We start from the raw sequence: 22,937 nt of genomic DNA, 5'->3' as shown, positions 1-22,937 counted from the left end.
ATCTAGCAACTTGGGTTTATTCTTTCTTCAACTTAGAACATTGAGGCCTTATATGACCAATCACACCACAATAGTGGCAAGTTTGAACAAAGTTAGATCCACTCAATTCCCTAGGATTGGACCTAAATAGAGGCTTTGACTTAATAGCCTTTCTCTCCACTTTTTAATTTCTTTTACGTGGAAGAATGTACACCGATTTGTCCTTTGAGGCAGAACACACAGTAAGCACAAAATCAGGTACCACAACATGATTGCAGCATATATTTTCATCATTTTTAACAATATGTTCAGCAATCAAACACTTGTCATGCATCTTAAGAGATTCATTTTTAGATTTAAGATCATCAACAAGTTTGTTAGACAAAACAAGTTTAGCATCCAAGTCCATATTCAAACATTCAAACTCTTTCAACTTTTCAAGAGAATTTTCAGCAAGTTTCTTATACTTTTCAACTAATTTGTTGGATTCTTTGAGCTTAGTAATCATTCTTTTCACAAAATAACTTGCTTAAATTCTTTTGAAACTGTTAGGTTCTAAAGGTTTAGGAATTTATGTATTTAGAACTCTAATGTGTAATATTGGCAAACCATGATTAAAACAATATGTTTAGTCTTGTTATAGTGTGGTCAAAGTTGTTTAATTATTGTAAAGTTGGAATCGAGAGACTGCAGATGCATTGGGGCATTTCGATCTGGCTTGATCGATCGAAGAATAGATTCGATCGATCGAAAATTGACCAGATTGCGTTTTCTGCAGAATTTCCAACTCAGCCCTAACTCATTAAATGTTTAGGGTTTTATGTTTTTGCCCTAGGTATATAAGGTAAAACCCTAGCCACGTTTTTAGAGTTGCTCCAGTTGTATTGTTGCTCATACATTGCTGTTTTGTGTAAATCTCTTGTGAGATCTAGAGGAGCTTTCCTTTACACAAAGCTTAGGGTTTTTAAGTTAGAGATAGTATCAATATCTTGATGATCAACTTGGTTGCTACCATTGAAGCTTAAAGAATATCAAGCGTGGGTGCTTGTACTTGATTGAAGAATCCAAGAAAGAAGGAGTCCGTGGATTTGGAGCTTGCACGTGGTTGTGTCAGTAAGTTCTACTGGTGGGTAGCATTAGGAAGTCAAGCGGGGAGCTTGTAGTCCTTCTGTATGAACTTCGATTCTTTCGCATAGTGGATTCAGGTTTACCTTGAGGATAGCTAGGTCAAATCCTCCCCAAGTTTTTACCATGTGGTTTCCTAGGTGATCTTATCATTGTGTCTTTTATTATTCCGCTGCTTTATTATTTTGATATGATTATTTGATTGCTTTAACCTAGAATTGCATAATTTGACTAAGTAACAACTTGGCTAATTAATCTAGGCTAACCAATCTAGTTGTTTTAAGGGGTCTAAAACCGTTCAAGTGGTATCATAGCAGGTAGCTCTTTTATTAGAGATTTCTTGATCTCTGAGCTGATCCTTGACCGCTGTTGTCATGGAGCATAGACACTCTCTGTTTGTTCCTCCTCACTTTGACGAGAACAACTGTGCTTGTTGTAAAGTAAGGATGAAAGCATTCCTAAAATCCATAGATGAGAGAGTCTGGAATTCCATTGAGCACGGATGGGAGAAGCCCACTACTCCTGTGAGTGAGTGGCAAACTTCTGAAAAAGAAGCAGCTGGCTTCAATAGCAAAGCTATGAATGCCATCTTCAACGCTGTTTCCATGGAGGAATTTAAGAGGATCTCTAATGTTGAGGTTGCTCATATTGCTTGGAAAATCCTCCAAATTGTGCATGAAGGCACAAAGGCAGTTAAGATCAATAAATTGCAACAATTAACTTCCAGATTTGAAAGCATTAGAATGTCTGATGATGAATCTTTTGATGAATTCTATGCTAAATTAAATGATATTGTCAATTCTGCTTTTAATTTAGGTGAAGTCTATGATCAACCTAAAATTGTTAGGAAAATACTAAGATCCTTAACTGAAGACTTTAGACCCAAAGTGACTGCCATCACTGAAAGCAAGGATGTGGACTCCATCCCTGTTGATGAGCTTGTAGGATCTCTTCAGTCCTATGAGTCTGACCTACCTAAAGTGAACAAATCCAAATCAATGGCTCTTAAGTCAATTGATGATGTTGATGGTGGTAGATTTGATGATGAGCTCTCTACTACAGAGATTGCTTATCTTGCTAAAAATTTCAAAAACTTTCTTAGAAATACCAACAAAAAGGCAAGAGGTACATACACTGCTGAACCTAGAAATTTTAGGAAGAATGATCCCACTAAGGTAAATAACCTTGAAAAACCTAGAGAAAAAGTTGGTTAATCTTCAAATAATTCTTTGAGTCCTCAGTGTTTTGGTTGTCAAGGGTATGGTCATGTGAAATCTGAATGTCCTACATTCTTGAGGACTAAGGGTAAAGCTATGGTTGTAACCCTTAGCGATAATGAGGTTTCTGATGATGAGTCCGGATGTGATGAGGATGGAAACTTCATTGCTTTCACTGCTACAGCTGTAGTCAATGAAAGCATATCTGTTGAAGAGAACCCTTCTGATGGGGAACTCTCTGAGGATGCAGATCTTCAAGAGGCCTACAATAATCTTTGCAAAATTGCTGTAAGGGATGCTATAAATGTAGAACTTGGCCTGAAGAAAATTGAATCTCTTGAGCTTGAAAAGAAAAATTTGCTTGTTAAACTATTTGATGCTAATGATCATTTGAATAATGTTAAATCTGAGAACATGCTTTTGCTTGATAAAGTTAAAACTTTGGAACATGATTTATCTGTTGCTAGATCTGCTAGTTCTAAACTTGATCACATGCTGAATGTTCAAAAGTATCCTTCTGACAAATCTGGGTTAGGTTATGTTGAAAGCATCTTTGACTCTGCACCACATTCCATGAATTTTGTTCCTTCATCTTCTTCTGAACCTTCTATGAGTGAGGTTGTGAGTGAAACTGTCAAACCATCTGTGAGTAAGGTTGTCAAACCTGTAGAAGTTTCACCTCCTAAGAAGATTAGGGTTGATTTGAGAGAAACCAAACCTACCCTTTCTAAGGACAAGATGCATGGTAAACCTGCTTGGGTGTGTCATTTTTGTAGTAAGTTTGGACACATTCGTCCTAACTGTTACAAGCTTCAAGCTGCTAAGAGAGCAAACAAACCAAAAGTGTCTGTGTCTCAAGTACAAGATCCTATGACACTTATTGGTAAATTGGTAAAGGCTTTGAACCTTTATTCCAATCCTGGAGTTGGAAATCACTCGAATGTGAATAAGAACTCCAATGCTCGTGATGGATCTAAAAGGTTTTGGATGCAAAAGACTCGACCTAATTGAGTCTTTCTGACATGGTCCTTGTGCTTCATTGCTAATTCCTTTGTGACCATTGTTCTTTGGTTTTGTGTTTCTTTTGTTTTGTTTCTAGGATTTGCATTGCATTACATTCATGCATTTCATTCTAGGATTTATTTGTTTTCTCTTAAATAAATTAAAAAAAAAAAAAAAAAAAGGAAAAAGCAAAAATTATGTTTGACACTATTTTTCTTGATTTTTAAAAAACAAGGTTGGTCTATCTTTTTACACATGTCATGTCCTATGTACCTTGTTTAACTTTGATGAACTTATTCATTACACTTGACTAGTTGAAACTTTGTAGTGCATGCTGTGTGGGAAAGATGTGTGTGATTTTTAATCACTTTGCCTTAATCATGAAGTCATATGTTATTTGACTGTCGGACTTGATTATTTTGAGAAATGCATAAATAACCATCTCACCACTGTTCACTAGCCAATCATGAACACCTTAGTGCATATCATAAGATTGTGTGCTCGAGAAAGTGTAGCACATGCACAAAAAGAACATAAGGTGTAGCCTCAATTAAATTAAAACTAGTGTGTACTATTAGGCTTGATGCCAATTCACTTAATTCAAACCGGTGTGTACTATTAGGCTGAATGCCATTTCATACAAATAAGAGGCAAAAATGCAAAAAACTTACATGATTGCAAGCTTTTGTTCTAGGAGATTTGGTAGTTATAGGATGTAGCTCTTTAGATGATAGTCTCTTTTAAATTCTATGTGATGAATTGTGCAGACTTTGTGTTTGATTGCTATTCACATATTACCTCACATGTATCTCAAGTTTTTGCTAGTATCACACACTACACAAGTAACTCTTTGTTAAACAGTGTACATGCTAGTGTGTGTGTTTTTGGTCTGACCAACCAAGTTTGAAAATATCTTGAGACTTGTGCACAACATTTTTGTTGCTTGAGAAAATTCAATGGGAGAATGATTGAAACTTGTTTTTGACAAAATTGGGTTTAAAATTTTGGGTTTTTGAAAAAGCATTTCATCTCATACTCATGCATTTTGCTTTCATTGATTAATGCTTTGAGGAGTTATTTTTCAAAATTAGGCTTGTGCTTTTCAAATCTGTGATTTTTTTCAAAATTTAGTGAGCCTCTGCCCATCTCGATCGATCCAGTCTGTTTTCGATCGATCGAAAAAGTGCTCTAGTTTGTTTCAAAATGACTAGTTCATTCGATCGATCGAATGTAATTTTTGATCGATTAAAAATCGTGGAGAAGCTTTTTTAAAAGATCAGATCTGACTTTTTCAAACACTTTTCAAATCTTTTTCAAACTTTTTCTTTCTCTCTCCGATGAGGCAAGCTAAATAGTTCAGATTTTTGTGGTTTTCCTCTGAAGTTTTTGCAAAGTTTCTCTTTCCTCAAGCCGGTAAGACTCTTTTGCCCTTCCTTTTGATTTTATTTTCATGTTTTCTTGCATAAATCCATGCATTTAAGGGAGATTTTCGGACTTTGCATATTGGGATTTTCTGATTGATTCAAGCTCTATTTTGTGAAATTGATCATTGGGTTTTTGTGGGGACACATCATAAACTTGATTCTTGCTTGTTAATTTGATCAATTTTGAGATTGGTGAAAATTTGAAAATTCTAGGGTTTGTTCTTGATTCGATTTGGGGATTTTGTTAAATTGGGAAGAATTTGATGAAATTGGCTTGTTGTATTGATGAAATTAAGCATTATAATCTATGTGCTGAGTTTTGTAATGCTCAATTCATCAATTTGTTTAAAAATTTCAACAAGTGGTTTTCAATTTTTGGGGTTTTTGATTAGAAATTCCCTGCTCAAGCCAATTTTGTCAATTTAATCGCAATTGGACTTAATTGCTTACTGCATTAGTACATGCATCATGGCATTGTATCTGTTCATGCATCATATAGATTTTCATTTTATTTTTTTGTGCTAACTTGCGGTCTGTCCTTGGTTTTGTTTTCTTGTGTTCTTTTGGTTTTCTCTTTGTGTCTCTGTCCTTTCCTTAGCATCATGCCTAGGAAGACTATAGCCCATAGGACTATTCCCTCTTCTTCTCCATCCCCTCCTTCCTTTGACCGTGAGAGGTTTCCGAGTGAGAAAAACCAATAGCTTTTTGAGAAGCTTAACCTTAAGAGAAAGATTTGGGCTGAGCGTTCTGTTCTGTTAAATGAACTTGATCCTTCCATTAGGGCAAACTTTAAGCGTCGGGGCTGGTTACCCTTGTTGGATGTTTCTGATCCTCCTCTACCTTCTGCCTTGATTAGAGAGTTCTTTTCGAACATCTCTATCCACATCTATGATTCCAACACTTTAATAAAGAGTTGGATACGAGACGTAGAGTACACCATTACTCCTCAGGTAGTGGCTGATGCTCTAGGGGTACCGTTGGTTAGGAATCCTGTCTATCCATATGACGAGTCTCCCGAGTTGAGCGACGTTTTGTCTTACATCACTGGGACTTCTGTAAAGTGGGGTTCTGTTCTTAGGATCACTTCTGCTGAGCTCTCCGGGTTGCACTATCTGTTCTTTAGGATAGCGTGTCATTCCATCTGGCCCATTTCTCATGTTCACACCATTCCTCTTGAGAGGTGTGTATTTTTGTACGGTCTGGTTACTGATGCTCCATTAGTTTTCCCCATCTCTTTCTTCGTCCTTTGAAAGATGTTTATAGGAGTTCATCTACTTCTCATGCTCTTGTACATCCTATTTTTATTCAGAGGATTTTGCTCTATCTTGATCTTAGTGGCTTCCCTTCCTCTGAGCCCGTTCATGTGATAGCTCCCATAGGTGCGTCTTTTCTTAGACAGAGGGCCGCTCATCTTCGAGCTGGTTCTAAACACCTTAGGTCTGAGCCGTCTAGTAGCACACCTCCTCTTTCTTCTTCTACGGGTCTTGCTGGTGAGGATGTTCCTGATCCTGTTGGTGATGATGCTGCTACTGCTGATGTTCCTCCTCCTCCCTCGACCGACTTTGATGTTCGTCGTACTCTGGAGACTGTCATGACCGTTCAAGCGGCTCATGGTCAGCTTTTGGAGGACTTACTAGATGAGATTCGTGCTCTCCGAGCCGACTTAGCGCGTCTTCATTCACCCTCACCACCTCCTTTTGATGGCGACTTATGATTGCTCTTTGGCATTCCGTCACAAAAAGGGGGAGTGGAGTTTTGTAGTTAGGGGGAGATTTTTTTTGTTACTTTTTAAGGAGCTTGTGGAGTTTTTAGATTGTATCTAGGTGCTTCACTTTGTATATCATTTTTGGGGATATTCATGTTAGGGGAAGTAACATTGATTGATATACATGTTTTTTTATTGATTCTTGTTGCTTTGTGATTCACTACTTATTGATTTATTTTGTGTTGTGTGAATCTTACAAGAATGTTATACCTGTTGTTTTACTCTTTTCTGTCACACATGCGTTTATGCGATTGTTGAGTATTTCAGGAATATACAGGTTGATTCAACTAAGCTGCTGTCTACACTTGCAACCGATGGATAGTAGTTAGGGTTGAATTTGAGTTTATGAGCGTTATCTTTGTAAAGGGCTTTTTACTTGTAAAACTTTGAGCTTTTAATTAGGGTTTTGTCACGGATTGCCAAAGGGGGAGTTTGTTAGGTTCTAAAGGTTTAGGACTTTATGTATTTAGAACTCTAATATGTAATATTGGCAAACCATGATCAAAACAATATGTTTAGTCTTGTTATAGTGTGCTCAAAGTTGTTTAATTATTGTAAAGTTGGAATCGAGAGACTGCAGATGCATTGGGGCATTTCGGTCTGGCTCGATCGATCGAAGAATAGATTCGATCAATCGAAAATCGACCAGATTGCGTTTTCTGCAGAATTTCCAACTCAGCCCTAACTCATTAAACGCTTAGGGTTTTATGTTTTTGCCTTAGGTATATAAGGTAAAACCCTAGCCACGTTTTTAGAGTTGCTTCAGTTGTATTGTTGCTCATACATTGCTGTTTTGTGTAAATCTCTTGTGAGATCTAGAGGAGCTTTCCTTTACACAAAGCTTAGGGTTTTCAAGTTAGAGATAGTATCAATATCTTGATGATCAACTTGGTTGCTACCATTGAAGCTTAAAGAATATCAAGCGTGGGTGCTTGTACTTGATTGAAGAATCCAAGAAAGAAGGAGTCCATGGATTCGGAGTTTGCACGTGGTCGTGTCAGTAAGTTCTACTGGTGGGTAGTATTAGGAAGTCAAGCGGGGAGCTTGTAGTCCTTCTGTATGAACTTTGATTCTTTCGCATAGTGGATTCAGGTTTACCTTGAGGATAGCTAGGTCAAATCCTCCCCAGGTTTTTACCGTGTGGTTTCCTAGGTGATCATATCATTGTGTCTTTTATTATTCCGCTGCTTTATTATTTTGATATGATTATTTGATTGCTTTAACCTAGAATTGCATAATTTGACTAAGTAACAACTTGGCTAATTAATTTAGGCTAACCAATCTGGTTGTTTTAAGGGGTATAAAACCGTTCAGAAACTTCTTAGCATTTTTCTTTAAGAGTTTGGTATTAGGAATATCAACAACACCCAAAGATTCATGTAACATAGCATCACAATCATAAAGATTATCACTTATAGTGGCATTTTTACAAACACATGGCATGTTACATTCATTACCAATCAAATCATACAAAGAGGCATACAAAGCACAATCCATGGCAAATAAACACAAGGGGTCAAGGATCACACTTAGGTAATGAAACCAAAGCAAGTGTACCTACTCTGATACCAATTGAAAGTTTGAAAATGTGTAGAAAACACAAGAGCAATTTAGATCCCCAATTAAAATTACGGCTAGATAGATTTTACACTAACTTAATACTAAGTGTGGAATAGTGTAAATGCGAGGCATGAACAAATAAGCTACTCTAATCCATAAGCTAATCAACACAGCAGTATAATGGAATATAAAAGAGTAGGGAAGAAGGATGCAAACACAGAAAACACCGAGATGTGTTTTCAAAAAGGAAACTGAAGAACTCAGTGAAAAACCTCTCTGTCGCCCTTTAAGTGAAAATCGATCTACTAGACAATTAGTTGGGATACATGGGTTAGCAAGAGACCCTCAAAGCCTAATCTACTCGATGTACCTAAGCCCTCCGAGCTCCTACTCCAACAAGGCTTCTCGGAATCGTGTCTTGTCTTAGTTCTCTGGATCCCGCAACAATCTCCATGTTGCATCTGCCATTCCAGGCTTCTTCCAATGCTTCCCAGCAGCTCCAAAACACTCTCTACACTATAAATAGGTGTGGGTTGTGTTTGGGTACAAATCTCCTCTCAAGGTATGATAATGGGAGAGGGATGGAGAAGAGGCTACAGTGATTTCTCACTAAAGATGAGTAGTTCTCTCTCAAAAGATGGGTGTGTGTGTTTTAGAAAACCTCCCTAGGGTTTTTTTCTCTGAATGGCCTCACCAACATTTGTGGGTAATGTGGGTATAAATAGTGTAGGCACAGAAGGTGTAAATCAGACTGGACAGGCTGGTAGAACAGAATGCCTCGCAGGTGTCTCGTGGGAAGGCCTTACCCGTGAGATACTCGCAGGACACAGCTGTCTCCACCTAGCCTAACTCTTCGCATTCCAGCATGTGTAGGGCACATAATTCACTTCGCGGGAAGCTAGGTCGCGACATAGCCGCGAGAATTCTTCAGCCTTCAAATGCTTGAGTCTTCACACTTTCTCTCTATCACACAACCCTTACAACAAATCCTACAATAGATACAGGGTATAAACGATTGATAATAATTATAATCAAATTTGGCATGGAATAAAAGCCAACATAATACATAGTTGTAAATAACAACTTTACAGCTCCCAATACTATAGTTTACTCATAATAGTCAATCCCATGATTACGTTTTGGAGACATTATAGCTTGATTTCTTTCATGTTTCTTCTTGACTCAACTAATACAAAAGAAAATTAAATTGACAAAGTTTAGCTATAAAATTGGTTATAGTCTAGAGCTACAACTTTCTTTAAACAAAATTAACATTATTACATATTTTGAAAACATAACCATTGAATTGTATATTCTTTACACTCTTAATATATATGTCAAATTTTGTGTCAATTGAATATTATTTACCAATGTTATGAATACCGTTTCAGACCTTGTTTCGGTTTGTCCAATGAAATGAAAAATTTCGGTACCGGCCTATTTTTGCGTATTGTTTTAGGATGTTTCAAAAAAGTGAATTACTAAATATCAAATATTAGAATTCACTTAATATTAAACCTTAACATCAATATCACATCCCAAGATTTGTAACAAGTCATTACTTGCACAATAGTAATTAATAAAATAATCCCATAAAAAAAAAATTTTACTAATTGTTATTAATATAGTGATTTAAAAAGAAAATATTAATAAAGGGGATTAGATTGCTTATTTTTTTTAAATTCATATTTAAGTTACTTTGTAAATAAATGATTTTTTTTTTTTGGCAAAATTTTGTAAATAAATGAATAATTTGGGATACTTATAATCATGATTCATGAAGCTTCTAGGAAGCTCCACTCCCACCAACTCCCACGTGCATTGAGCCATTTTCCCTTAATAGATAGAGCCTGTTTGGGATAAGCTACAAGTTTCAGCTTATTTGAATTTTTAGCTTCTTTTTAATACTATTTATAGGCTTTATTACACTTTTTGATACTATTTATAGGTTTCATTGTACTATTCAATTAGCTTTTAACTTTATTTTCTACACTTTCGACAAAAAATTTACAGTTTTAACTAAAAAAGCTACTCTTAAATAGAACCTTAATATCACTTTACAAAGCTTTATTTGTCATTTAGAAGTCTCATAAATGAAATCACACTCAAAGTTCTAGGGAATAGAGACAACTCAAACAAGCCTTGAAGAAGAGATTTCAAATGGTAAGCAAATTAACTTCCACTTCGTCCACCATACTACCAAAGTTTGGATTTCTGCTTTCTTCTTCTTCTTCTTCTTTTTCTGATTCTTCTTCATTTTTTTTCCCTTTACAAATCATTTGGTACTGATATGAGATTCTAATGTCAAGCTTATGTTTGAAATAAGATGAAAAAATTCATTAAAAAAAAAAAAAACTTTGTATGCCAACCGAATCCTTAATTTCGGCCAATATTGGCCAAAATTCACTAGAACGTTCGAAACACCCTGAAACTGGCCGAAATTCAATCCAAAGTGAAACGGTGGGTTTTCCGGTTCCAGATTACATACCGGTATGAGAATCTGGTCCAGCCAGAATGGAACAGAATTTATAACATTGTTATGTACTATATGATCTATAAGATTATATTTTATGCATAATTTTAAACTACAAAAACTTTCAATTTAAATAATTTATTGATAACATAGCTATTGATATATAATTTTGTAGAAATTTTGCAAGTACGGAAGATATAAGAAGAAAATGTAATCTAACGGTGGATTTGTCAAAATCCACTCTAATAAAAACATATTAAATAAAGTTGTAACCTTAAACTACAATAAATTTTATAGCTAAATTTTATCCTTATTTAAATACAACTCACATAAGCACTTAAACTATAATCAATTTTGTTACTAAATTTTATCCTTATTTAAATACAACTCACATAAGCACTTGCTTTATTACAAGAATTAGCCAAAAAAACGTTAAGAATTGAACAAAATATTTTAAACATTAGGAACCAATATTAAATTCACCCTAATTAAAAGAGTGTAATTTGCATTTTAGTAAAAAGGGAAAAGAAAATTAAGAGATCTAAAGTCACATATTGTTTTAATCAATACTTAGTTATCAAATAAGGGACTTAATGATAAGGCCAATCATGTTGCATATTCTTTTTTCTTTTTCTTTTTTGCATTTTATGAAGCATCATTATTATTTTAAAAATCAAACAGCTGAACTAAATCATGACTGACAAGCATCATTATTTATGACAGGTACTGGGGAATAGTTTTTCCTTTTGATTGATAATTTTATAATGTGAGAGTAAATAAATTTCGCTTCTCACTTATGGTTGAAGATTCTACTATGAGGAAGTCTGAAGGTGAAGGAGGCACCACACTAGTGTTGAAATTAGGGTGACAGGTCTGTTGACATCATCACTGTGATGACATTGATGCTTTTGAAATGACGTTTGAGGCCAATAGAACTCCAATTGACCCGCTTGGCTTCCAAATTTCATTCCCACAATTTCTTGGACCCGGCCATGAATGTTGTCCTATAATAAGCATCTTATTTCAAAAACAGTTTGCACAACATGTACAGTTAAAGCTATCAACTTTTCTTTTTTGATAACTAAAGCTATTGAATTTTGACTCATAAGTGAACCACTCCAACATTCCATTCACATGTGAATTCGAATTCTCTACCAATGTATTTGGATTCGTATATTCAAATATTCTTTTGTGGTGTGTTAGGTTCTAAGGTCTTAGGATTTTATGTATTTAGAACTCTAATTTGTATTGTTGGCAAACCATGATCAAAACAATGTATTCAGTCTTGTTTAGGCTTGCTCAAAGTTGGTTTATTATTGTAAAGTTGGAATCGAGTGGCTGCAGAAGTACTTGGGACTTTCGGCCTGGCTCGATCGATCGAAGAATAGACTCGATCGATCGAAAATCGTACAGGTTGATTATTCTGCAGAATTTCCAACTCAGCCCTACTTCATTAAACATTTAGGGTTTTATGTTTTTACCCTAGGCATAAAAAATAAACCCTAGCCACGTTTTTGGAGGTTGCTCCAGTTGTATTGTTGCTCATACATTGCTGTTTTGTGTAAATCTCTTGTGAGATCTAGAGGAGCTTTTCTTTACACAAAGTTTAGGGTTTTCAAGTTAGAGATAGTATCAATAGCTTGATGATCAACTTGGTTGCTGCCATTAAAGCTTAAAGAATATCAAACGGGGGTGCTTGTAGCTGATTGAAAAATCCAAGAAAGAAGGAGTCCGGGGATTCGGAGTTTGCACGTGGTCGTGTCAGTAAGTTCTACTGGTGGATAGCATTAGGAAGTCAAGCGGGGAGCTTGTAGTCCTTCTGTATGAACTTCGATTCTTTCGCATAGTAGATTCAGGTTTACCTTGAGGATAGCTAGGTCAAATCCTCCCCAGGTTTTTACCGTGTGGTTTCCTGGGTCATCATATTTTGTTTTCATTTATTTTCTGCTGCTTTATATCTTGATATGATTATTTGATTGCTTTAACCTAGAATTGCATAATTTGACTAAGTAACAACTTGGCTAATTAATTTAGGCTAACCAATCTGGTTGTGTTTTAAGAGATCTAAAACCGTTCAAGTGGTATCAGAGCGGGTTGCTCTTTTGTTGGAGATTTCTTGATCTCTGAGCTGATCCTTGACCCCTGTTGTCATGGAGTATGGACACTCTCTGTTTGTTCCTCCTCACTTTGACGGGAACAACTATGCTTATTGGAAAGTAAGGATGAAAGCATTCCTGAAATCCATTGATGAGAGAGTTTGGAATTCCATTGAGTACGGATGGGAGAAGCCCACTACTCCTGTGAGTGAGTGGCAAACTTCTGAAAAAGAAGCAGCTGGCTTCAATAGCAAAGCTATGAATGCCATTTTCAACGCTGCTTCCATGGAGGAATTTAAGAGGATCTCTAATGTTGAGGTTGCTCATATTGCTTGGAAAATCCTCCAAACTGTGCATGAAGGCACAAAGGCAGTTAAGATCAATAAATTGCAACAATTGACTTCTAGATTTGAAAGCATTAGAATGTCTGATGATGAATCTTTTGATGAATTCTATGCTAAATTAAATGATATTTTCTATTCTGCTTTTAATTTGGGTAAAGTCTATGATCAACCTAAAATTGTTAGGAAGATACTTAGATCCTTAACTGAAGACTTTAGACCCAAAGTGACTGCCATCACTGAAAGCAAGGATGTGAACTCCATCCCTGTTGATGAGCTTGTAGGATCTCTTCAGTCCTATGAGTCTGACCTACCTAAAGTGAACAAATCCAAATCAATGGCTCTTAAGTCTGTTGATGATGTTGATGGTGGTGGATTTGATGATAAGCTCTCTACTACAGAGATTGCCTATCTTACTAAAAATTTCAAAAACTTTCTTAGAAATACCAACAGAAAGGCAAGAGGTACATACATTGCTGAACCTAGAAATTTTAGGAAGAATGATCCCACTAAGGTTAATAACCTAGAAAAACCTAAAGAAAAAGTTAATCAATCTTCAAATAATTCTTTGGGTCCTCAGTGTTTTGGTTGTCAAGGGTATGGTCATGTGAAATCTGAATGTCCTACATTCTTAAGGACTAAGGGTAAAGCTATGGCTGTAACCCTTAGCGATAATGAGGTTTCCGATGATGAGTCAGGATGTGATGAGGATGGAAACTTCATTGCTTTCACTGCTGCTGCTATAGTCAATGAAAGCATATCTGTTAAAGAGAACCCTTCTGATGGGGAACTCTCTGAGGATGCAGATCTTCAAGAGACCTACAATAAACTCTGCAAAATTGCTGCTAGGGATGCTATGAATGTAGAACTTGGCCTGAAAAAAATTGATTCTCTTGAGCTTGAAAAGAAAAATTTGCTTGTTAAACTGTTTGATGCTAATGATCTTTTGAACAATGTTAAATCTAAGAACATGCTTTTGCTTGATAAAGTTAAAACTCTGGAACATGACTTATCTGTTGCTAGATCTGCTAGTTCTAAACTTGATCACATGCTGAATGTTCAAAAGTATCCTTCTGATAAATCTAGGTTAGGTTATGTTGAAAGCATCTTTGACTCTGCACCGCATTCCACGAATATTGTTCCTTCTTCTTCTTCTAAACCTTCGGTGAGTGAGGTTATGAGTGAAACTGTCAAACCACCTGTGAGTCAGGTAGTCAAACCCGTAGAAGTTTCACCTCCTAAGAAGAATATGGTTGATCTGAGAGAAACTAAACCTACCCTTTCTAAGGACAAGATGCATGGTAAACCTACTTGGGTGTGTCATTTTTGTGGTAAGTCTGGACACATTTGTCCTAACTGTTACAAGCTTCAAGCTGCTAAGAGAGTAAACAAACCAAAAGTGTCTGTGTCTCAAACACAAGATCCTGTGGCACTTATTGGTGAATTGGTAAAGGCTTTGAACCTTTATTCCAATCCTGGAGTTGGAAATCACTTGAATGTGAATAAGAACTCCAATGCTCATAATGCATCTAAAAGGTTTTGGATGCAAAAGACTCGACCTAATTGAGTCTTTCTGATATGGTCCTTGTGCTTCATTGCTCATTCCTCTGTGACCGTTGTTCTTTGGTTTTTGTGTTTTCTTTTGTTTCGTTTCTAGGATTTGCATTGCATTACATTCATGCATTTTATTCTAGGATTTATTTGTTTTCTCTTAATTAAAAAAAAAAAAAAAAAAAAAAAATATGTTGTGTGGGAAAGATGTGTATGGTTCTTAATCACTCTGTCTTAATCATGAAGTCATATGTTATTTGACTGTCGAACTTGATTCTTTTGAGAAAGGCATAAATAACCATCTCACCACTGTTTACTAGCCAATCATGAACACCTTAGTGCATATCATAAGATTGTGTGCTCGAGAAAGTGTAGCACATGCACAAAAAGAACATAAGGTGTAGCCTCAAATTAAATTAAAACTGGTGTGTACTATAAGGCTTGATGCCAATTCACTTAATTCAAACCGGTATGTACTATTAGGCTGAATGCCATTTCATACAAATAAGAGGCAAAAATGCAAGAAACTTACATGATTGCAAGCTTTTGTTCTAGGAGATGTGGGAGTTATAGGATGTAACTCTTTAGGTGATAGTATCTTTTAAATTCTATGTGATAAATTGTGTAGACTTTGTGTTTGATTGCTATTCACATATCACCTCACATGTATCTCAAATTTTTACTAGTATCACACACTACACAAGTTACTCTTTGTTAAACACTGTACATGCTAGTGTGTGTGTTTTTGGTCTGACCAACCAAGTTTGAAAATATCTTGAGATTTGTGTACAACATTTTTGTTGCTTGAGAAAATTCAATGGGAGAATGATTGAAACTTGTTTTTGACATAATTTTGGATTAAAAATTTGGGTTTTTGAAAAAGCATTCCATCTTATACTCATGCATTTTGCTTTCCTTGTTTAATGCTTTAAGGAGTTGTTTTTCAAAATAAGGTTTGTGTTTTTCAAAACTGGTTTTTTTTCAAAATCTAGTGAGTCTCTGCCCATTTCGATCGATCCAGTCTATTTTTCAATCAATTGAAAAAGTGCTCTAGTTTGTTTTAAAAAGTCTGGCTGATTCGGTCGATCGAAAATCGTGGAAAAGCTTTTTAAAAAGGATCAGATCTGACTTTTTCAAACACTATTCAAACATTTTCAAACTTTTTCTTTCTCTCTCCGACAAGGCAAGCCAAAAAGTTCAGATTTTTGTCGTTTTCCTCCGAAGTTTTTGCAAAATTTCTCTTTCCTCAATCCGGTAAGACTCATTTACCCTTCTTTTTGGATTTATTTTCATTATTTCATGCATAAATCCATGCATTTAAGGGAGATTTTCGGACTTAGCATTTTTGGGATTTTCTGTTGATTCAAGCCCTATTTTGTGCAATTGATCATTGGGTTTTTGTGGGGACACATCCTAAACATGATTCTTGCCTGTTAATTTGATCAATTTTGAGTTTGGTGAAAAATTGAAAATTCTAGGGTTTGTTCTTGATCCGATTTGGGGATTTTGTTAAATTGGGTAAAATTTGATGAAATTAAGCATTATAATCTATGTGCTGAGTTTTGTATTGCTCAATTCCTCAATTTGTTTTAAAAATTTTCAAGTGGTTTTCAATTTTTGGGGTTTTTGATTAGAAATTCCCTGCTTAAGCTAATTTTGTCAATTTAATCTCAACTGAACTTAATTGCTTACTGCATTAGTACATGCATCATGACTTTGCATCTGTTCATGCATCATATAGATTTTTATTCTATTTTTTTGTGCTAACTTGCAGTCTGCCTTGGGTTTTGTTTTCTTGTGTTATTTTTGGTTTTCTCTTTGTGTCTCTGTCCTTGCCTTAGCATCATGCCTAGGAAGACTAGAGCCCGTAGGACTATTCCCTCTTCCTCTCCATCCCCTCCTTCTTTTGACCGTGAGAGGTTTCCGAGTGAGAAACACCAAGAGCTTTTTGAGAAACTTAACCTTAAGAGAAAGATTTGGGCTGAGCGTTCTGTTCTGTTAGATGAGCTAGATCCTGCCATTAGGGCAAACTTTGAGCATCGGGGCTGGTTACCCTTGTTGGACATTTCTGATCCTCCTCCACCTTCTGCCTTGATTAGAGAGTTCTTTTCGAACATCTCTATCCGCATCTATGATTCCAATACTTTAGTAAAGAGTTGGATACGAGGCGTAGAGTACACCATTACTCCTCAGGTAGTGGCTGATGCTCTAGGGGTACCGTTGGTTAGGAATCCTGTCTATCCATATGACGAGTCTCCCGAGCTGAGCGACGTTTTGTCTTACATCACTGGGACTTCTATCCAGTGGGGTTCTGATCCTAGGATCACTTCTACTGAGCTCTCCGGGTTGCACTATTTGTTCTTTCGGATAGCTTGTCATTCCATCTGGCCCATTTCTCATGTTCACACCATTCCTTTTGAGAGGTGTGTATTTTTGTATGCTCTGGTTACTGATGCTTCTATTAGTTTTCCCCATCTCTTTCTTCGTTCTTTGAACGATGTTTATAGGAGTTCATCTACCTCACATGCTCTTGTTCATCCTATTTTCATTCATAGGAGTTTGCTCTATCTTGATCTTAGTGACTTCCCTTCCTCTGAGCCTGTTCATGTGATAGCTCCTATAGGTGCGTCTTTTCTTAGACAGAGGGCCGCTCATCTTCGAGCTGGTTCTAAACACCGTAGGTCTGAGCCATCTAGTAGCGCACCTCCTCCTTCTTCTTCTACAGGTATTGCTGGTGAGGATGTTCCTGATCCAGTTGGTGATGATGCTGCTGCTGCTGATGTTCCTCCACCTCCTTCGACCGACTTTGATGTTCGTCGTACTCTGAAGACTGTCATGACCGTTCAGGCGGCTCATGGTCAGATTTTGGTGGACTTACTAGATGAGATTCGTGCTCTCCGAGCCGATTTAGCGCGTCTTCATTCACCCTCACCACCTCCTTTTGATGGCGACTCATGATTGCTCTTTGGCATTCCGTCACAAAAAGGGGGAGTGGAGTTTTGACTTGTAGAGAGTTTTTGTAGTTAGGGGGAGAGGAGCTTGTGGAGTTTTTAGATTGTATCTAGGTGCTTCACTTTGTATATCATCTTTTTTGGGATATTCATGTTAGGGGGAGTAACATTGATTGATATACATATTCTTTTTCTCATTGATTCTTGTTGATTTGTGATTCACTGCTTATTGATTTATATTTATGAGTTGATCATTCATATATGTCTTTATTTTGTGTTGTGTGAATCTTACAAGAATGTTATACCTGTTGTTTTACTCTTTTCTGTCACACATGCGTTTATGCGTTTGTTGAGTATTTCTAGAATATACATGTTGATTCAACTAAGCTGCTGTCTACACTTGCAACCGATGGATAGTAGTTAGGTTGAATTTGAAGTTTATGAGCATTTCTTTGTAAAGGGCTTTTTACTTGTAAAACTTTGAGCTTTTAATTAGGGTTTTGTCACGGATTCCCAAAGGGGGAGTTTGTTAGGTTCTAAGGTCTTAGGATTTTATGTATTTAGAACTCTAATTTGTAATATTGGCAAACCATGATCAAAACAATGTATTCAGTCTTGTTTAGGCTTGCTCAAAGTTGGTTTATTATTGTAAAGTTGGAATCGAGTGGCTGCAGAAGTACTTGGGACTTTCGGCCTGGCTCGATCGATCGAAGAATAGACTCGATCAATCGAAAATCACACAGGTTGATTATTCTGCAAAATTTCCAACTCAGCCCTACTTCATTAAACGTTTAGGGTTTTATGCTTTTACCCTAGGTATAAAAACTAAACCCTAGCCACGTTTTTGGAGGTTGCTCCAGTTGTATTGTTGCTCATACATTGCTGTTTTGTGTAAATCTCTTGTGAGATCTAGAGGAGCTTTTCTTTACACAAAGCTTAGGGTTTTCAAGTTAGAGATAGTATCAATAGCTTGATGATCAACTTGGTTGCTGCCATTGAAGCTTAAAGAATATCAAGCGGAGGTGATTGTAGCTGATTGGAGAATCCAAGAAAGAAGGAGTCCGTGGATTCGGAGCTTGCATGTGGTCGTGTCAGTAAGTTCTACTGGTGGGTAGCATTAGGAAGTCAAGCGGGGAGCTTGTAGTCCTTCTGTATGAATTTCGATTCTTTCGCATAGTGGATTCAGGTTTACCTTGAGGATAGCTAGGTCAAATCCTCCCCAGGATTTTACAGTGTGGTTTCCTGGGTCATCATATCTTGTGTTCATTTATTTTCCGCTGCTTTATATCTTGATATGATTATTTGATTGCTTTAACCTAGAATTGCATAATTTGACTAAGTAACAACTTGGCTAATTAATTTAGGCTAACCAATCTGGTTGTGTTTTAAGGGGTCTAAAACTGTTCATGGTGGATATGATTTTTGTAGGAGGTTGAGAAATAGGCCGAATCCTTATATATCTAGTTGCTTTTATACCATATATGCTAAATGTTTGGACCACTTTGTGGATGCTACAATTTTGATATACCATGAGATATTTTCGATAATTTGATTCTTGTGTGTTTGATTGTGACACATATTTTCTTTTCATTTGAATGAATTTGCATGGAAAGAAACAACATTATCAACACTTAATACAGTATGAAAATTTCTTTACAGTCAAATATATTCAGGCAAACTTCTAGTCTGACCCATCACATGCACAACAAGAAAACTTGAACAAGAAAACTTGAAAACTTGAAATAGACCTCTTGTGTATAGAAATAGAGACGCGGTCCATTATATATACCCCAAGGGCAAGGCTTCAATACCCCAAACTCAAACCACATAAGAAAAAGTAAGGTCCTTAAAAAACTTCCAAAGTCTCCATATAACATGGAGCCATGCATGGGCCGTGCAATATTTAACCCTACAGTAGATTATAAGAAGGTGATATTTAACGCATACATTAAGAATTGAAATAAAAACTAATTTTTTTTAGAGAGTTCTAACTTATAGCATCTGCTTTTGATGATTCAACCAAGACATCAATCTGTTTTTCGGTATAAGCGGAGATTGAATCCTAAATCTCTTATTCAACTATCAGAAAGTTTACCATTTGATATAACTAGAACCCACAAAAACTTTTACATGTCAAGAACCAATAATAAATCCACCCAAACTTAAAAGGGTGTATTTTGAATTTTTGTTAAAAGGAAAAGAAAATGAAAAGATCTAAACTTACATATGTTATTTTAATCAATTTTTAGGTGTCAAATATGGGACTTAAAGATAAGGCCAATCAATTTGCATTTTCCATTTTATTTTTCTTCTTTTTATATTTTTTGGATTTTTATGTACCATCGATATTGTTTTAAAAATCAAACTGAACCAAATCACTACTGGTTTTGACATATTTTTACCTTTTTTTAATTACAAAAAATAATATGACTTATTAAAGTCAAATAAATAAATAAAAGCTTACATACATTAGCGCACAAGTCAAGTAACAAATCCAGTATTGAATTAAAACATTTTAGTCCCACATTAACAACATTTTTACTTTTAATTAGTCTTTCTTCCCCTTTGTCTTTCATTTTTGAGGTGCAAAAACTCATAAATTGAAAATTCGTATGATACTTGACAATAAGTGTTTAATTTATAAATCTCTCTCTTAAATTTAAAACGAAGAAGTATTTATAAAAATCTTTGCCCTAACAACCTAATATGTTCAGTAACATATATTAATTGAAATATTTAGTATTATTTATGTCACAGACTGCCAATTGAACCACATAACCACAAATCCGGTAACCAGCTCTTTCCTTGATTATTTGTTTAGCCTAGATTTTAAAACACGGCGCATCATCCATTAATTACAACTTAGATTTTGATAAGATTATTATTCTTTCTGTATAATGATCATGTATATATGATATTGTTGGTGCAATTACAATAATAATAGAAATAACACAAAGAGAAACTGAAAATACTTCTGAATATTATTAACGTAAAGAGAAATTATACAACACTATTTGGACTAAAATAACACTATTTGCACTCACTCATTTTAAGGAGATTCAAGCCCTTGGTTGGCTAAACTTTGTAACCAGTGCAGACCTTCTCTGACTTGTCTCCCCCAGGATACAACAGCCCAACAAGTGTCGTATGGCTAGAACAACCTCTGCACAAAGTATTCAAGCTCAAAGCTCCACCAGAAAGAACACCCTTTCTTGCCAAGAATCTCTCTATTTTTTTCTTTGTGTGTATTGTAATTTCATTAACTTGGATTGAGTCTGAATGAGTCTATTTATAGGCTCAATGGGCCTTACGAAATTACTACCCAATTTATTCTGAATAATTAGGTCCATTATTCTGATGTAGTGGGTGTTACAAGATTAATTGCTAAATATTAATCTGATAGGCTAGAGTTACACAATTAATGGTTTGATAAAGAGTTTTTGAAGAATGAAAAGGCCTAAACGGATAGTCCATTAAGTGGGTTAATGGCTCTTTATTTTCCATAGTAAAAATGGAGTATTAATTCGAGCCATTTACTCACCAACGGATATGATAATTGCTCTGAATGGGCTATCAAGTAGGAGGGTCCAAGAGGCTGATTCACTTTCAATTTTGATAACTCCACTCTTCACCTCCCCCTTGCGCACGTATCTAGCCCAATATCTGAGTCAATATATTTTAGCCCATTAATCATCACAATTAAAAAGAATAAAATAGTCTCTCTCCTTTTCAATGTGAGGTTAAACATTTTTTTACTAACTCCTCATCTCCCACATCTTTACATTTATGTTATAACATTTATTTATTTTAATAATTTAATATTAAAATGCTCCAACAATCCCCCACTCATTTTAATATTAAATTTTTTAGTTAAAAAGAGATTTACTAGGCAAAGACAGGTCACTATGCATCATGAAGGTGTGCTCTGCATTGAACCTTTTTCACTTAGTAAAACAGCGATCTCAACTCTAGAGTCGTAGTGGTCTCTGACTTGAACTAGGACTGCTTTAGGGAAATTAAGCGTCACTACTTACAAATAATAACCCAGGTGTTGACATGAGCTTTTATAGCTAGCACTTTATGACCGTGTGTTGATCTCGGTTTCATGAGTGTATTTGAGACTAAGTCCAAATCTCATAGGAAGCGGCCCCACCCCCACACTCACATAGGTGAAATTTTGTCAAGAGTGCTCCTGTAATTCTGACACCCTACTCATACGAGATACAAATTTCATTAAGAATTTTTTAACTCATCCTCTCCACATTACAGGATAAATGCACTTACATCATAGGGATGAACAATTAAAACATTATTTACAAAATAAATAATTAAGAAAAATAAATTGTGCATTTCTTATGACCATCGTATGATTCAGTTTTCCCATTGAACCCAATTCTTAGGATCTTTGGTCCTCGAGTTGGGTATCCTCATACATGACTCATGATTCTATGGACTTTAGTCCCATCCCCCTCGATGTATTCTAGACTCTATCTTTTGCCAAGGCCTTGGTAAATGGATCTGCAAGATTATCATTAGATTTAATATAATCCACAGTTATGATGCCACCACTCAAATAAGAATGCACGATATTGTGGTTTCTTCTTATAGGTCTGGATTTACCGTTGTAGTAACGGTTTTTAACTCTACCAATTGCAGCAGTGCTGTCAAAATGAAATAATATAGGTGGAATTGGCTTTTCCTAAAGTGGAATTTCATATAACAAATCTCTAAGCCAATTTGCCTCTTCACTAGTTGAAGCTAATGCTATTAATTCAGCTTCCATTGTTGAATTAGCAATTATTGTTTGCTTTTTGGATTTCCAACAAATAGCACCACTACCTAAAGTAAAAATATAACCAGTGGTAGAGAGAGAATCACTTGACAAAGTATTTCAATCGGCATCATTAAAACCTTCAATCACAACAAGGTACTTTTTATAAAATAAGCCATAGTTTTTGGTACCAATTAAATATCTCATGACTTGCTCAATAGCTAGCCAATGATCTTTACTAGGCTTGCTAGTAAATCTACTAAGCACTCCTACTGCATATGCAATGTTAGGTCTAGTACAATCAATAGCAAAACGCAAACTACCAATGATACTAGCATAATCCTTTTGATTAAAAATCTCATCATCATTATTTACAAGAAATAAATGAACACTAGAATCAAAAGGAGTAGTTACACTTTTGTGATCATGAAAATTATATTTTCTCAATATTTTCTCAACATAATGTGATTGATCAAGATATATTCCATCACATGCTTTTGTAATTTTCATGCCCAAAATAAAATTAGCCTCACCAAGATCTTTCATATCAAAATGGCTTTTAAGCATATTTTTTGTCTCATTTATAACATGCATATTTGAGCCAAAAATCAACATATCATCCACATAGAGGCTAATAATAACATGTAAATTATTCCATGATTTAGAATAAATACATTTATCA

This window comes from Quercus suber, unplaced genomic scaffold (genome assembly GCF_002906115.3).
Source record: "Quercus suber isolate HL8 unplaced genomic scaffold, Cork oak 2.0 scaffold_29, whole genome shotgun sequence".
Lineage (NCBI taxonomy): Eukaryota > Viridiplantae > Streptophyta > Magnoliopsida > Fagales > Fagaceae > Quercus > Quercus suber.
The sequence above is the reverse complement of the archived record's forward strand: the minus strand, read 5'-3'. Positions refer to the sequence as shown.